At 40.4% G+C, this 18,420-nt stretch overlaps 1 protein-coding gene across 2 annotated transcripts in view; it reads right to left on the minus strand.

Moving 5' to 3' along the window:
* The window catches only part of TRIL (TLR4 interactor with leucine rich repeats), a 98,520-nt gene that overhangs the window by 71,896 nt on the left and 8,204 nt on the right, over window positions 1–18,420 (minus strand). Inside the window, exon 2 of one of the 2 annotated variants that reach the window (XR_003004526.1) lies at window positions 9,975–10,080. The gene's annotated coding sequence lies outside the window, so the exon portion shown is untranslated. Of the gene's footprint in view, window positions 1–9,776; window positions 10,081–18,420 lie in introns of those variants that run through there. The other variant, XM_024755002.1, reaches the window with a different exon arrangement.

Genomic DNA, 18,420 nt, shown 5'->3' on the forward strand with positions numbered 1-18,420 from the left:
AAAACCTTCATGCCTAAAATCTCTGTGCTTTAACAGGCACTTCGTGAAAATTGATTAATCAGGTGATATTGTTATTAATGTAGGGAATTAGGAGAATGACAAATGAAGAAAAATGTGTTTTTCAGAGAAAAAATAGAGGCTGGGTACCAGGAAGCTGGTAAAGGAGGATGTAAAGTACAGAAACTACATTGTGGGTTTCAGGAAGTTGGCAGAATGTCTTCTCAAAGGAGTTCTCTGATGGAAATAAAGTACCATGGATGGAAGACCGGCATACCTGGGCACTACTCTGGTCCTTACCATTAACTTGTTGTCTGTCTTTGGGCATCTCATTTGTGTTTTTATTCATCAAACATCTGAAACATCAAGGTGGGGAGAAAGACCCAAATGGCACCATCTAGTCCTGGGTTGCTCAGCATCTCTGGGAGAGGATGCTGACTAACCAGGCCCCATTTAGCGTGGTCCAGTGCTGAGTGTGCACTATGGAAGGCATGATGGGGTTGTTGAGGCCCCAGGGGAATGCAGAGGGATGAAGAAGAGAGTGGCATGTGTAAAAAGGGGAGACAGGGTACTGCAGGGGGAAGGAACCGCATGAACAAATTTATGGAAGCGTGATACAGATCTTCACGGATCTTACACGGCTGGAGCGCAGGGTGTTTTAGGGAGGTGCCAGGGGACACAGCTAGAGAAGTAGGTGAGGCTCAGATCTATATGATAATTCACTCAGCACATAACTATTGAGTTCTTACTGTGTACCAGGCAGTGTGCCAGGGATGGGATACAGCAGCGAATAAGTTAGAGAAAAATACCCAACTTGGCAGAAATTATCTTGGCGCAGGTGAGGAAAGAGACCATAAAGGAGGCAAATGAAGATAAGAGTCTATCAACCAACAAACTGACAAGTGCTGTGCGGTATCGAAACACACCAGTGGCGGGGGGCGGAGGCGGAATGAGGGGTGGGGAGACAGATAAGGAGTGTCAAGGGTGTTTGGTTTCAGTTTGAATATTTGAAACGTGTTCTGAAGGAAGAGAGGAATGAGCTTTGCTGGTAGCTGGGGGAAAAACATTCTGGAAAGAGCTTTTAGGACCTCGCATACTAAGAGGGAAACCTTTGTCCTCACAGCTATGGAAACAATGGATTTTAATCCAAGGATCCAAGCCATCAAATTTCAGTCTGTAAAGGACCATTTTCATAGTTCTATACAGCAGGTAGGTAGAAGGAGGCTGGGAGACCAATTGGGAAACAATTCCAGAAAAAACACTCTAAGGGTATAAATTAGAAGGAGTTGGGGAAGGGGGGTGCAGTGCAAGAACATACAGAGAAGAACTCCAAGTTGGTAGGATCCGTGTGACACTGGCTGGGAAGGAGGAGGGAGGATGGAGGTTCCGATGACCCCTGTTCTGATTCTCACAGAGGGGAGGGCTATGGGGCATGTTTGAGTTGGCCACCTACTAACCTTGCCCGATCCTTGGTCACATGTCTTACCACCAGGGACACAGCTCTCACCAAGACAAGAAGGGCCAGTCCACACCCAGGGCTGCCAGCAGCCACCCTAGCACACGAAGGGTTACTCTTCCTGCCTGTGGTCAGCATCTCTCCACGTCACACAGCATGGCCTCAGTCCCTGGGGAAGGATGCACCCACACCACCAGCTGGAAATCTTGCTTATTTTGAAAGGAACACCCTATCCTAAGAGGCACATTGCAATGAAAATTTCCAAGGAGAGGAGAATGCCACTGTGTCTGTTCACCACCAGAGCCACGTTTTGTTTGCTGCGGCAGGCTGCTGTACAGTTCTGCTCCATTAGGCTAACTTGTTTTCAGATATAAATTAGAGCTGATGTCCCGAACTGTGCTGCCTCTTCACACAAACACCCCATTCCCTGGTGAATGAGTTAGCAGGTTTGGTAGAGGCAGACGATACTTCTTTGATTTAATATTCAAGCTAAACAAGAAAAACCGCCCACTGGAGCACAGAAATAATGATGCAGTATAATAGCGAGTGGTCCACACAAAAGCCACATGTCTGGGGCAGGTCAAAGGTCTAACTGCTTCCTGATGTGGCATTTGCTGTTACACTTTCTGCATCCAAAAGCACTTGGCCACTGAGAAGATGCAGCAAGAATCCTCCTGCCCCTGGGCCATATACAGGAGTGCTCAGAGCGTAGGAATCACCCTGAGAGGCCTGTAGCCATCTGGGCAGGCAGGGCTGGTTAATATAAGCCCCCTCCATGGCTGTAATCGTGTAGGATGGCAGAAAGTTCTCTGTCCCTGACATCTTTCCACACATCTGCCTGGTTACCACCACCACCACCACCACTGGTGACTTCATTAAGTTAAGGCAATGGCTCTTGACTAGGGGGCAACAGGACCGGCTACATATTTTGTTGGACCCAGTGCAAAGGGAAAATACGGGGCCCTTTGTCCAAAAGGTAGGGAAAAAGTGCAGTTGAACTAAAGTATAATTTTTTTTCGTTCTTCTCTAGTCTCTACCTCAACTTGTTATGGTATTATTAACTTGCTCTTTAGTGCCATGCTAAGTAAAGAAAACTTTAAAATTTAAAGTGTTCATGTGAATTTCACTGTTCCTCTTCACACAATGCAATGCTAGTTTTAAAGGCAAATAGAGGTGCATTTAACTCATACATGAAACCATCAAAATTACACAGCTTCCGTTTCATAGCTCATGCATGCATATGTGTTTCGTTCTTACCAGAATGGCGGAAATGTTGCACAAAATGAACTCAAATCTTTTCTTGATCACAGGCTTTCTACCAATGCTCTCTGCCTTTTGCTTACTGAGAATTAAGGAAAGAAAAAGGAAATACAGGCTGTCCTGTCTTTCCCTCTCCTTCTCTGTTATTGTGTCCAGGGTAAGTAGTAGCCTCGTACAGTTCATAATAACTGATCAGTGTTAGTTTCTTAGTTTTGACAGATGTATCATGGTTGTGTAAGATCATAACATCAGAGGGAAATAGGTTAGAGAACGTATATGGGACCTCTCTGTATTACCTTTGCAACTTATATGTAAATCTAAAATTATTCCAAGATAAAAGGCTTATCAAAAAGAGAAAAGACTTTTGTAGCACACACCTTGTCAAGAATTACTGGGTTCAAAAGGAAAAAAAAAAAGCATTTAAGGCATGACAGCAGCATTTATCTAACTCGCCTGATAAGCTTTACCTGGGATGAATTCCTATACCTAGAAGATTCTTCCTAGAAGATTCTGATTTATTCGATCTGTAGTGGGTCCCAGGATTGGATTTTTAAAAATTTTTATTGGAGTATAGTTGATTTACAATGTTGTTACTTTCTGCTGTACATCAAGGTGAATCAGTTATACATACATGTATATCAGGATGGGATTTTCAACAAGCCCTCACGCTGAGAAGTCTTAGCAGACAAATTCGGGAAATATGGCGTGAGAGTGCAGTGGAACTAGTATAGTTTTAAGAGTCAGGCAAACTTGGGGCCACACTCCAGCTGTGTGGCCTTTTCTTACCAGATTTTTTTACTTACCAGCTACGTGACCTTTTAAGCACTGACTTAACTTCTTAGAAAATTAGTAGTAATAGGGCCTTACCATAGTAACATTTAAATGAAGTACCTACAAAAATGCCATGTGTTATAATTGGCACAAACACCTTGTATTCTGATTTCTCCTTCTAAGGAGAACGTGAGGTTAATAAACTGTGACCATACTTCTTTAAACACGTTACACAAAGACGCGTGCCTTTTTTCCAGAAGATAACTTAACACCAAGAAAATAGGGGGTATAATCTCTTCTTCAAGTGTCCCTTTATTTAGAGATTGGCTTACTCGTTCATTTTCTGGTAGACAATAGAGAGACAGCTGCCCTTCATCGTGCCAAATGACAAGAGAGTCAGACTGGACATGTCCACAGGCTTCTGCCCTGAGGGAAGGTCGCTTGCACAAGCACAGCTGTGGCAGGAGCAGAACCCTCTCTGTGTCCTCCTTCCCCACCGGCCACCCCAGTGCAGGCCCCAGCACAGCTGGGGCACTGGAGGAAATCCCTCCTTTGACAGAGGCCAAGAAGCAGTGTGGGTAAAATATGAACACTGCTTAGCACTTATTTCATGGGAAATAAAAAGATAGTAAAATCCTTTGGCTGCCTTTTGTCTCCGGATGTCCTGAAACTTCTGGTCTCTTAATGATGGAAAGAACTGCCCCCTAATTGAGACAAGCCCTAAGATTGCCCCCTAACTGAGACAAGCCCTAAGATAGTGTGTCACAAAATGCTGGTTCTCTCACCCCTGATAAAATAATACATTAAATTTGTATCAAAAAAAAAATTTGTATCATGTCTGCACATCTTAGAAAAAAATCCTTCATGGTGCTGAGAAGAGGGACATGTCGTAGGCATTGGCCAAGAAGCAAATGAGATGAAGAGGTAATGAAGATTTGAAGCTTAAGAGGTAACATCCATAAACAACAAGGTCCTACTATATAGCACAGGGACTATATTCAATATCCTGAGATAAACCACAATGTAAAAGAATATTAAATATATATATATATATATATCTGAATCACTTTGCTGTACAGCAGAAATTAATACAACATTGTAAATCAACTAGACTTCAATAAAAATGTTTTTTAAATTAAAAATGTTTTTTAAAAAAGAGGCAGCACCTGGCACAAGGTCTTATAGAGAGGACACATGCGAGATCTGGGCGGAGACCAAAAGGGAAATGGAGGGTCATCCTTTATAGAAGGTTTCCCCTTCTACAGTAAGACCACCCTCGATGCCGGGGCTATTCTAACCATCCTTTCGACACATATGTAATGGGGCCTACGTATTCCAAGTCTCATGATAGATAACCAACCATGACACTGTTCTCAGATGCCATCCAAGCCCAAGGAAATGTTAGATGGTAATGTTGTAGTTTACACACACACACACACACACTAACCTACTGAGAGGAACCAAAGTAAAAAGGGAGACTTTACTGGGAGACCCTAAGGGTTCCCAATGAAGGGCAATCAGGCTTCACAAGGGTCTGAAAATAGGAAGTGGACAGTCACTCCGAATCAAGGAAGTGCCTCGCCTGGCTCTCCAGGGATGGGCAGTCTCTGGTATCTGCTTCCCTCACCGTCTCTGATTCATGGCAGAATTCCCCCACCCCCTCGCTTTCTACCTCTCCGGACACATGGCTGAAAATGGTGCCCCCAAACTCCAGAGCTCTGCCTTCTCCAAGCTCCGGCCCAACCAACCAACCAGCCCACTTTCCGGTTCCTGGAGCAAGAGTCTACTGTGCCCAGCTTGGGCCATGAGTCGACCAGCCTTGTGGGGTCTCGTAAACTAAGCATGATCCACACGCACAGTCCTTCCTGTGCTATGGGAGGTCAGGAGCAACTCTCCAAGAAAGGGGCTTGGTCTCAGTAGATACCTCAAAAGACATTTACTGCAGGTGAAAATGGTGTGCTGCCAAGTCAGAAATTTCTTCTAGCACCTTTGCCCTCTTTTTCATATCTCCTCTGTTCATCAGTTCTGTGTTGTACACTAGGATGTTGGCATCTGGATGAGAAAGGAAATAAAGTGAAGGAAGATAGCAATGACAAACCATTTTAACTTAAAGATTATCTGCGAAACAGAGATATCCAGACTGCCTGCAATGTTTTTTCTCACTTCACGCGCTTGAAATTCATATTGGAGCAGAAACGTCGGTCAATTCTGCAAGTTCCACTTATGGCATGGAGGGGGGAAAAGGTGCCTCTTCCCCAGGAGTTGGCCTTCCAGGCCACAACTCACAGGCGGAAGGCACAAACACGGGAGGCTATAAACTGCTCACAAAGGAAGAAAGACAGAGTGGAAAGGATAAGAATGAAAAAGGATCTGAGGGCAGGAAAGCTGGTTCAAATTAATGAGACAATGCGAGCCTTGACATTCTTGATGGATGTCAGTGGTTAAGTGCTAGCCGGACCTTCTGAGGTTACAACCTTCATTCAAACCTCAGCCCAGGATGGCAACCTGAAACCCAAGGCCATGGGCAGCGAGCATCTGTGAGCCCGGCATGGATTAGTGCCGTGGCCTTGGGAGGCCCCTCCAGGCAGCTGCTTCCTCCCTGTGTACCAATTACCCCCCAAGCCAGGTGTGCTCTGGGGGGGTGACAATAATACCAAGTAATTAAGACAAAATGTTCTTGGCTGTGTCTCAGGCATATTCCTTGTGACAAGAACAAAGGGTTAGTTGACGAACTAATTTTTGGTAGGGGAAGCAGCAACATCTATTATTAAATGAATGCTTAGAATTTTTGTTTGTTTGTTTTTCAATAGCCCCATTATAATTTCAGTTCAGATACTCCAAAGCTCATGTTTCCTAATTTATTATCGCTTGCTACAGTCCTCTGGGATCCAGTAATTGAATTTTACTGGCGTCATTACCATATCCACAAACAAGCGAGTCTTCCTGAACTAAATCAGTCAAAGCCTGTTGGCTGACCCACAGGAGATGTGCCCAGAGTGGGAGCTGATCTCAGCATAGAAAGGCGGGCATGTTTCCCTGGCCAGGGAGACTGGTTACTGCTGGGTGCCAGGGAGGCTGCACATAGTCAGCTCTGAACATCTGCGGGAGAAGTAGGAGCAGAAGAAAGGAAAAATAGGAGGCTCCAAAGACCAGACCCCCCAAATAACCAGGTTATTATCCCACTGCAGTCCAAAATAGACGAGCTCTGAGAGGCGGGATCAACATACTTGGTTGAGAACCAGGAAATTCCACAAGGAGATGTTGAAATTCCATCTTAAAAAAAAAAAGCAGATCGACAGCCTACATCCTCTCCTTTTTACATCCAAAACAGGAAAATAAAAATCATAACTTTAGATGCATTTTAGGGCTACATGGACACATGGTGATCATCTAAATAAATCCAGTCTCCTCATTTTACACAGGATGCTCATAGGACAAAAAAAAAAAAAAAAAGAATTCTTATCTCAGTGTGATATTTAAGATTTGTTTTTTAAAAATCCACGTCTTTCAAAGATTTACCTTCAAAAACTTAGGGCAGGACTTCCCTGGTGGCGCAGTGGTTAAGAACCCACCTGCGAATGCAGGGGACATGGGTTCGAACCCTGGTCCAGGAAGATCCCACATGTCATGGAGCAACTAAGCCCGTGTGCCACAGCTACTGAGCCCATGTGCCACAACTACTGAAGCCTGGGCGCCCTAGAGCCTTAGAGCCTGTGCTCTGCCGCAAGAGAAGCCACCGCAATGAGAAGCCCATGTACCGCAACTAGAAAAAGCCTGCGTGCAGCAACGAACACCAACGCAGCCAAAAATAAATAAATTTATTAAAAACAAACAACAACAACAACAAAAAACCTTAGGGCAGCACGGAGGCGGAGTGCAATGAATACAGACAGAAATCAACTGCTACTTGATGCCTATAAGCCCCCGGGCAAGTCACTGAACTCTAAGGCTTGATTCCTTCATCTGGAAAATGGGGATAATCATATTATTGGCTTCTCTGAGTACGGACATAATGCATACAAGATATCTCACAAAGCATCCGGCGCCCAGTCTTAGTGAAACATCATTCTACCTTGGCATTTGTTAAGGAAATAGATCACTTATCTTGAAAACACTGTACTACTAGGAAAATAAGTGGCTGAAAGGATAGGACTGTTTTGATGGACCTGATCCTTCTCGAATAGTTCCCACTATATTTGAGAGCCCAGGAAAGGAGAAAGGCCCCTCAGGTGAGCATCACCAAATTTATGAAGGCATCAGGCAAAGATTTTGGGTAATTTTGTCTGGGTGGCTGAAATACACACCACTGGGAGTTTGCAAAAGCTACGGGGACTTAGGTGCTCTGACCCACAGATCATATTTCAACTCAGATACCGCCTGTGTCCTCAAAAACATGACTACCTGACGCACAATTAGGGAATCCTACTACTTCTCCCCACAGGCTGCAGTCTCCCAAGTCCTGATTTTTTGTCAGAAGAAGAAAAGCAACTGCTCCACCATTTCCTCCCCTGTTTCCATGCCCCTTCCCTATATCCTTTAAGTAATAATCAAGAAAAATACTCCCAACTAAATCAACCATCAACACGTTGAATTCTGTTAGGGGCTGAGTTGTGTCTCCCCCTTGACCCCAAAATTCAGATGTTGAACTCCTAACCCCCAGTACCTTAGAACGAGACGTCATCTGGAAATTGGGTTGTCACAGTTGTCATTACTGTTAAGATGAGGTCATATGGAAGTAGGGTAGGCTTTTACTTCAGTATGACTGGTGTCCTCATAAAAGGGGGAAATTTAGACACAGGCAGAATGTCACACAAGGATTAAGTCAGAGATCGGGCTGATGCATCTACAAGCCAAGGAAAACCCAAGATTGCCCGAAAACCACGAGCAGCTAGGAGATAGGTGTGGAGCTGATTTTCCCCACAGCCCTCAGAAGGAATCAACCCTGCTGACACCCTGATCTTGGACTTACAGTCTCCAGAACTATGAGAAAAGACATCTCTGTTGTTTACGCCAGCCAGTCCATGGTACTTTGTTACAGCAGCCCCAGCAAACCAAAACACATGGCAACCCCTTTGTTACGGAAATAAAGCCTCTTTTACCTCCTCAGCCTTGTTCCAGGACCACTGTGACCTGAGCACCTAGCGCCCTGCTACTCACACCCCCTTCTCCACAACACCTTCATGGAACAGGCTTGGTGGTGTCTGTGAACTCAGGTCCCAAAGTTTGCCTCTAAACTCCAGGCCAGGAAGCAGTTAGTACCATGCTGGTGTAGGGGGCTGGGGGGAGACAGCACCAACACCATCCAAGGTCACATCCCTCACCCCGGCCTCCCCTCATCAGATGGCTATCATAGCCTGAGAGATGATAACACAGATTATCCACGTTTTGCAGACTTATTCAGCTCCCTTATAAGGGAAAACTATGCCCCTAGAACTCTTGCAAACTGGAGTAGCTATTATAAATCTGAGCTTGCAGATGAGAGACTGATGTCATCCTCTCTTTTCAGTAAAAATAGAAAAAAGTTAAAAGAGGAAAGAAAATGCAAGAAACCATCTCTAGCTCCCCACCCCCCTCTCTCTTATCAACACACACACACACACACACACACACCACCTATACACACAAATTCTTTTCCACTAGCTTGTGTCTCCTTTTATGGATGTGTATTCACAAGAATACAGATACTGGTTTCTGTCCCCTGGGGTAATGATGATAAATATGCCAAGGTCAGCAGCTCCATCAGCCATGGAAGCTGCTCGCTCTGGGAACTGCAGATAATCATTTACCTGGTGAGACTCGTTGCCTATACGACAATTCATGCTTCACCATATCGCTGAAATGTCCCTTATCTCACAAAAACACTTGTCTTATTGTGTCTTTCTGGTGCACAAAGAAATTCATAATGATTGTTTTGCTTTGGATTTTTTAAAAAAGTCTTAGTCATGATTTTGTGGGGGAAGAAGTTACCAGAAAACGGGGACTAGGTGGAAAATAACATCAGTGTGTTGACAAAAATATTCTGTTCCACATCCTAGAAAGCAAAAACTCAGGCTTCAGTAGATCCAAAAGATCTTCGATGGAAAACTCCTCCTAGTCTAACTCTCTTCTAATAGGACTAATGCTTAAAATTAAAAAAAAAAAAAAAAATCCACCGGCTTTTATTGAGAAACTACTGTGTGAAATGCACCATATTAGATGATAGGAATACCAACATAAATAAGACACAATTCCAGATTTATTCTAAGCAACATGAAATCTGTACATAGTACACAAAGGGAAGAAATGTATGTTAAATTTCCCAAATGTTCACTGTTTGAGAACTATGTTCCTTTATTAAAGGTAGAAAAAGTAGAATCATATGGTACCCTGAGTCAAATATACCATCTTAGAGCACCCATCAGTTTTCAACCATTGCTATATAAATGGACATTTGGATGGAATTACAGCTATTAAATGACTTGCCCTGATACACCGAGTGTATATGACTTACGTGAACAGTCTGGCATGTGTGTCTCAGTGGGAAAGGTTGAATAGCTGCCTTGCAGCACTCATTAATAAGCAGGTATCCAGGAACTCTACTTTAAGCTCGCCAGGCTCTGTGGAGACACAAAGAGAAATGCAAGATGGGATTTTTGTCCTAAGGGAGCTCACAAACCAGTGGAAAGAACTAACCTCACAGCATAAGACAGTGACCCATCCAAGTCAAGACAGAAGGAAGCGTTTGTGGCTGTGAGATGGACTACATGTCTCTCATTAAATATTTACAGATGAATAATGTAACTCTGGGTATTGTCCTTGACGTATAGTACAGATTAAGAAAAACAGGCATAAATAAAGGCCAAACTACTTACAGATGATTTTTAAAGTGTTGTATTACGGAAAAAAAGAAATGTTTGCAGTGAACCTTGAGAACAATCCCCTGATGTTTTATCAGTTGTCCTGTGTGCATGCAAGGCCCCAGAGTGTCAGGATTGACAGCTAGGACTCGAGCCAGCCTGGCTTCCAATCAAGACTCAAACACCTCCCCACTCAGGGATCTTGGTCTGAATGTATAACTTCTCTGTGCCTCCATCTCTTCATCTCTAATGTGAGGATAGTAATGGTACCTACCTCAGAGAGTTACTGTGAGGACTGAATGAATCAGTGTAGGGAAAGCTCTTAAAATAGTGCCTGAAACAAAACTAAATGCCCTCTGTCCCCAAATAGTCAATACTTGAGTCTTACATACTCACTTTAGGCAACACTCACTTTAAATCTTTACATACAGGAAATAATACAGATATAAAACCATATAGCACAGGGAGATCAGCTTGGTGCTTTGTGACCACCTAGAGGAGTGGGATAGGGAGGGTGGGAGGGAGACGCAAGAGGGAGGGGATACGGGGATATATGTATATGTATAGCTGATTCACTTTGTTATAAAGCAGAAACTAACACACCATTGTAAAGCGATTATACTCCAATAAAGATGTCAAAAAAAAAAAAAAGATTTAGACAGGAGAGTCTGGAAGGCAAAAATGGGAAGTGCATTGCATCTTAAACCAGACAGCTGCTGGATACTGGAGTTAGCTCTTAGAAAAGAGCTCAGTGAAAATAACTGAAGACGGAAGACTAAGTGCCTTTTGCATCTTGCCTAGTTGCTGTTACTGTGTAGCACTTTGGAAGAAAAATATTGTGAAAATTTACTAAATAAATAAAGTTTTGGCAACGTAAAAAAAAACAAAGATAAAAATCTCAAATAGAGCATCTCCCTTCTGTAAGATATCCCACGTTGTCAGTTAATAATAGGCAATATTAAAACTAAGTTTTTTTATTTTCTCTGTGACAATGAGCTATTTTTTTTCTATCTAAAATTTTGAGATCTGGTGATTATTACACAGTATCAGGTTTGCACAATCCTTGCCAGGAGTGGGGCATCTGTGGATTATTCCACTAAACAAGAATCCTACTGTATATAATTCTTTGTGTTCCTCCTCTGTCAGTTTGGTTTCAGGTTAAAGTATTTGTTTAGAGTTCAATGTGAACAATAGAAAGGCATTGGCTTTTACAAGACAGGGCTTCTTCCTAAGCAAATGAAGTATATAGTAAAATGTCTAATTGAGAATTCATGATACCATGATTGATGATGTTCTCAAGTTGACACTGAAAGCCCCAAACATAGGGCTTTAAAAAGTACACAACTCTTCACTCTCCTTCACTTGAACTCTTTCCGATGCTACCTGCATGTAATCCAATTCATAGAGCTGTTCATTTCAAAAGAAATCTCACATTAATCTTATTTAGAAAGGAGTCTCCATGTTTTATATAATGTTGGGGGGTTAAGAGTTAAGTAAAAATAAAACATATTCCTGGGTGCTAATTTGCATTATATTAACATAAATTATTACACAAACTTAACTTAAAAACATCCAGGTGCATAAAATCTCCAAAAACACAGTCTGTCAAATCAAGGAAATTTCTTATTTACTACACATAATAAGTGCTTCTGAAAATAAACAATTTAAAAAATCAAGGTTAAACATGCTGTTTGACAAATAAATCTGTATATGACTGAATACATTTGAAGTCTGTGGTACACGAATAGCAACGAGAAAATCCAAACTCAGCTCAAGTACTGACTTAGCTGATTCAATTCTTCACTGGTATAGCCTAACAGAAGAAGAGTTGTATCCACTTCTGGGCATAAATACTATTTGTCTTCATCTTGCATATTCTTCTGACATGGTGTCTAGCATTCATTTATAAGACTTATAAAGCTCAGAAGAAAAAAGCATGATAAAACAGCCTACTGTTTAAATATAAAGCAATCAATAAAACTAGACTCAGATGCCTAGATGTTTATTAGACAGAGACTTTACTACAACTAAGAATTAACATATTAAAAGATCTAGTGGAAAGTTACATAACACGAATGAACAGATACGGAATTTCAACAGAGAGGAACATTTTTAGAAAGAAACCAGGGCTTCCCTGGTGGCGCAGTGGTTAAGAATCCGCCTGCCAATGCAGGAGACATGGGTTCGAGCCCTGGTCCAGGAAGATCCCACATGCCATGGAGCAACTAGGCCCATGTGCCACAACTACTGAAGCCCGCATGCCCTAGAGCCCGTGCTCCTCAACAAGAGAAGCCACCACAATGAGAAGTCTGCACACCACAGTGAAGAGTAGCCCCGCTCGCCACAACTAGAGAAAGCTCGTGTGCAGCAATGAAGACCCAGTGCAGACAAAAATACATACATACATACATACATTAATTAATTAAATTTAAAAAGCATTTATTAAAAAAAAAAAGAAACCAAAGAAAATGCTAGGGGGAAAAAAAGGTATCAGGGATGAGTAATTCCTTGAAGGGCTAATTAGCAGACTAGAGCCAGTTGGAAAAAGACTAGTAAACTTAAGGATAGGTCAATAGAGATTATCTAAACTGAATTACAAAGATTTTAAACGTGTAAAAGAAAAAGGAGTACAGAATATCCAAGAGGTACATAGCACAATAACAAGTGGTCTAACATACACGTAATTAGATTTCCAGGTGAAAGGGAGAAGGAAACCAGAGCAGAAGAAATATTTGAAAAACTATTTCAAATGGCTAAGAATTTCCTAAAACTATTGAAAGACAACCACAGATGCAAAAAGCTCAAAGAGACCTAAGCAGTTTGAACAATGTTTAAAACACATGGACACATCACAAGCACACTGCTGAAAGACAACTTAAAGAGAAAAATCTTGAATGCAGCTAGAACAAAGACAGACATTATACAGAGAAACCAATGTAATTAGAGCAGACCCCTTGCCAAAAGCTAAGCAAGCTAGAAGACAACAGAGAAACATTTCTAAAGTACTGAAAGAAAAAAATGTCAATGAAGAAATCTCTACACCCCCAAAGAAATATCTCAGAAAATAAAGACATTTTCTGAAAACAAAAGACAAGATAATTCATTGCCAACAGAACTACAAGAAATGTTAAAGGAAGTTCTTCAGGTAGAAGGAAACTGGGACTTACTCTCATAATTATAGAGTACCAGAAATGATTTTTTAAAATAAGAATATATGTATGTATTATAAAACATATAATGTTATACATAAGTACATATATTATTTTATATAAACATATATATAATTTCCCCCAAAGAAAACTGAACTGGCTATATTTTTAGCAAGGATAAAGAGAGACATTACATAATGCAAAGGGTTTGTTAGATAATAAGAAAAAACAATCCAAAATAGAGCTTTAAAATACACAAAAACAATTGAGATAACTGAAAGGAACAGACAAATCCACATTATATTGGAGACTTCAACATTTCCATCTCAGTAATAGAGCAGATAGACAAAAGAAATCAGCAACGAAATAGAAGAGCTGAACAATACTATCAACCAGCCGTATTTACTTTACATTTATTAGATACTTTACAGAAAATAGCAGAATATGTATTCTTTTCATGTGCACATGGAACGTTTATCAATATAGAAAATATTCTGGGCCATAAAACAAATTTCGACAAGTGTAAAAGAATTGAAATCTCTGACCACAAAGGAATCAAACTAGAAATCAACAACAGAATGATATCTGGAAGATCTCCAAATATTTGGAAATTAAACAACACACTTCTCAGGAGAAACCATAATGGAAATCAGAGAATATTTTCAGTTGAATCAAAATTGAAATACAACATAACAAAATTTGTGGGGAAACGGATAGCCTTTATAGTACTAAATGACTATATTAGTAGAACAAAAAAGGTCACAATGATCTAAAGTTTTTACATTAAGCAACTAGAAAAAGAAGAGATCCAAAGCAAGGAGAAAGTTGAGAATGATGATGACGATAAGAGCATAAATCAATAAAACTGAAAAACAATAGTCAATGACATCAAAAGCTGACTCTTTGTAAAGATCAATAAAATTGACAAACCTTTAGCCAAACCGAAAAGGAGAAGACACAAATTTCCAATATCCAAAATGAAATAGGGGACATCACTATAGATTCTACTGATATTAAATGAATAATAGGAGAATAGTCTAAACAGCTTTATGCCAATAAATTTGATAACTTTGATGAGATGGGCAAATTCCTTGAAAGACATAAATGACCAAAGCTTATTCAATAATATTAGATAATCTGAAGAGTCCTATATCTATTTAAGAAATTTAATTCGTAGTTAAAAACCTTCCCACAAAGAAAACTTCAGGCAAAGAAGTGAACCACCAACATTTAAGGAAGAAATAATGCATATTCTACACAAGCTCTTTCAGAAAATAGAAATGGAAGAAACAGTGCTCACTTTATGGAGCTAGCATAGCACCAAAACCAGACACAGACATTACAAGAAAACTAGAAACAAATACTCATTATGAACATAAATGAGAAAATTCTTCTTCACAAAATATGGAGAAGTTGAAACTAGCAATACATATAAATGATAACATATCATGACTAAGTGGGATTCATGACTAAGAAATCTGTGATTGGTTCAACTCAAATATAATCAATGTTAATTCACCATATCCACAAACTAAAAAGGAAAATAATATGATCATTTCAATAATGGAGAAAAAGCAACTGACAAAACTCAACATACTTTCATGATAAAAACTCAGCAAACTAACTTCCTCATTCTGATAAAGGGAATCTGTTAATATATAAAATCTTGAGCTGACCTCATACTTAATGTCAATGATTGACTGTTTTCTCCCTAAGATTAGCAATGAGTCAAGAAAACCTTATCTCACCACCTCTATTCAACATTGGGTTGCTGTTTCTTTTTTTTTTTTTTTTTGCGTTACGCAGGTCTCTCACTGTTGGGGCCTCCCCCGCTGCGAAGCACAGGCTCCGGACGCGCAGGCTCAGCGGCCATGGCTCACGGGCCCAGCCGCTCCGTGGCATGTGGGATCTTCCCGGACCAGGGCACGAACCCGTGTCCCCTGCATCGGCAGGCGGACTCTCAACCACTGTGCCACCAGGGAAGCCCTAAAAACCAATTTGATTTCTATATGCTAGAAATGGACACCTGGGAATTGAAGTTTTTAAAAAGTACCATTTACAAAAGTATCAAAAATGTGAAATACTTAGAGATAGAGCTGACAATATAGGTGCAAGGTTTGCAGGCTGAAATTATAAAACATTTGTTAGAGAAATTTAAAAGAACGAACTGAATTGAGAGATATACTGTATTCACAGATCAAGAGTCAGTATTAAGATGTCAATTATCACCAGCTGATCTATAAATTTAAGGCAATCCAAATCAAAATCCCACCAGGCTTTTTAACTTTTTTTGGTTGCAATAACAAGCTGATTCTAAAATTTTTATGGAAAATTAAAAAAGCTAAACAGCCAAAATCAACTTTGATAAAGGAGAAAATTTGGATGATTCACACAACTTGATTTCGAGAAAATTTGGTATTGGCACAAAGACAGACATATAGATCAATGCATCAGAATAGAGTGTCAAGAAACAGACCCACACATAGCGCCAACAGATTGTTTTCAACAAAGTTGCAGAGATTTTTCAATAGAGAAAGTATTGTTTCTTCAACAAAAGTTGCTGGACCAGTAGATATACCTATGCAAAAAAAAAAAAAAAGTTATGGGCTTCCCTGGTGGCGTGGTGGTTGAGAGTCCACCTGCCAATGCAGGGGACACAGGTTCGTGCCCCAGTCCGGGAGGATCCCACGTGCCGCGGAGCGGCTGGGCCCGTGAGCCATGGCCGCTGAGCCTGCGCGTCCGGAGCCCGTGCTCCGCAACGGGAGAGACCCCAACAGTGAGAGGCCCGCCTACCACACACACACAAAAAAAGTTAACTTTGCTGGATTCATACCTCACACCATATAAAAATCAATTTGAAATGGATTATAGTCCTAAATGTAAAGAAAAACACCGCTAGGAAAATGAAAAGGTAAACCACAGACTGGGAGAAAATATTTGCATAACATATATTTGACAAGGGACTTGTATCCAAAACACATATTCTTATAACCTCATAAGAATACAAAGAACCCAGTAAAAAACAAAAGATCTGAACAAACACTTCCCCAAAGATACACAAGTGGCAAATACTTAACATGAATAGATTCTCAATATCATCAGTCATTAGGGAAATACAAATTAAACCAAATAAAAGAATACTACACACCTAATAGAATGGCTTTATTGAGACAGGGAAAAACCAAGTGCTGACAAGTGTGTAAAACAACGTGAGATTTCATACATTGCTGGTGGGAATGCAAAATGGCAGGGCAACTTTGGAAAACAGTTTGGTAGTTTCTTATAAAGTTAAACACACACTTACCAAACATCCTAGCAATCCCACTCCTAGAATCTACTAAAGAGAAATGAAACACATATCCATACCGAGACTTGTATGCAAACGTTTTAGCTGCTTTGTTCATAACAGCAACAAATGAAAACAACTCAAATATCCATTAATTGGCAAATAGATAAACAAAGTGTGGTACATCCACACAATGGAATACTACTCAGCAGCGGAAAGGAATGAACTTCTGATTCACACAATAAAATGGATGTATCTTAAAGCATTATGATGAGGGGAAAAGGCAGACACAAAATGCAACATACTGTATGATTGCATATATATGTAATTATAGAACAGGTGAAACTACAGGGACAGAAATCAAATCTGTAATTGCCCATGGCTGGAGTCAGGGGGAAGGGGATTGACTAAAAAGGAACTTTTTGTGTGGATGGAAATGCTTTATATCTTGATTGGGGTGGTAGCTACATGACTGTATGCATTTGTGAAAACGAATGGAACTGTACTCAAGGGTAAATTGAACTCTGTAAATTACACCTCAATAAACCTTACTTTAAAAAAAAAGAAAACAAAATTGAAAAATGGAAAGAGAGGGAAAGAAAAAAAGAGAATAACATGACAACTAAATGCAATGCATGATTCTACATTGATCCAAGGGCATAATAGCTAAGAAGGGCATTATTATGACAATTGACAAATTTTGAATATGGAATGTAGATTTGACAATAGCATTTTATGAGCATTAACTTTTCTGATCTTGATAATTGTACTATGGTTATAATGAGAGACACCAACAAGGTATAAGAAAGAACAGCCTAAGCAGAATTAAGCACAAGGCAAAAACAAACAGAAATCGGTGTGTGTGTGTGTGTGTGTGTGTGTGTGTGTGTCCAGCAATCACAACAGAAATAGAAAAAGCATACAACCAAACAAGGTGTGTGAAAGCACTAAGAGCACATAAATGAGATATTCCAAGAGGCAAACTATATTCTTCTCAGAGCAAGTCACCCTTTTCCTTGGCACAAAAGTGTCAGAAAGTCTTTCAAAAGAGATGGGAAGCAGAGGTCAACACCTTCTGAAAAGTGGTTCCAGAGCAGGTGGGGTCAGGGATGTACTTAGCCCAGGGATGTACTTAGCCCTTTTTTCTTTGTGGAGCCCTTCCTGAGAATTGGGGAAGTAGTAAGTGTGCAAAGGTAAGAAAAGACACACAAATAGGTACAGTTTAAATGTATGATAAGCAGTCCTTAAAGAAGAAATATACAGATACTGCACATGTAGCAAGGGAGCAAAACACTTCAGAGAGAATAACCAGAAAATATCAAACTAAAATTGTTTTAAAAGAAACCCTTCCCACTTCCAGCCTCAACACACACACCCAAAGCCACCATCATCAACAATACAACCACATGATGTGGTTACCATTTAAAAGACAAAAGATTGCTAAAAATAAAACTACTATATGATCCAGCTACCCACTTCTGGGTATTTATTCAAAGAAAACAAAAACACTAACTTGAAAAGATACCTGCACCCCCAATATTCATGGCAGCATTATTTACAGTAGCCAAGACATGGAAACAACCTAAGTCTCCATCAACAGATTAATGGATAAAGAAGGTGTGGTATATATATATATATATATATATATATATATATATATATAAA

This window comes from Neophocaena asiaeorientalis, unplaced genomic scaffold, assembly GCF_003031525.2.
Source record: "Neophocaena asiaeorientalis asiaeorientalis breed wild unplaced genomic scaffold, Neophocaena_asiaeorientalis_V1.1 scaffold36, whole genome shotgun sequence".
In the NCBI taxonomy this organism is placed as follows: Eukaryota; Metazoa; Chordata; class Mammalia; order Artiodactyla; family Phocoenidae; genus Neophocaena; species Neophocaena asiaeorientalis.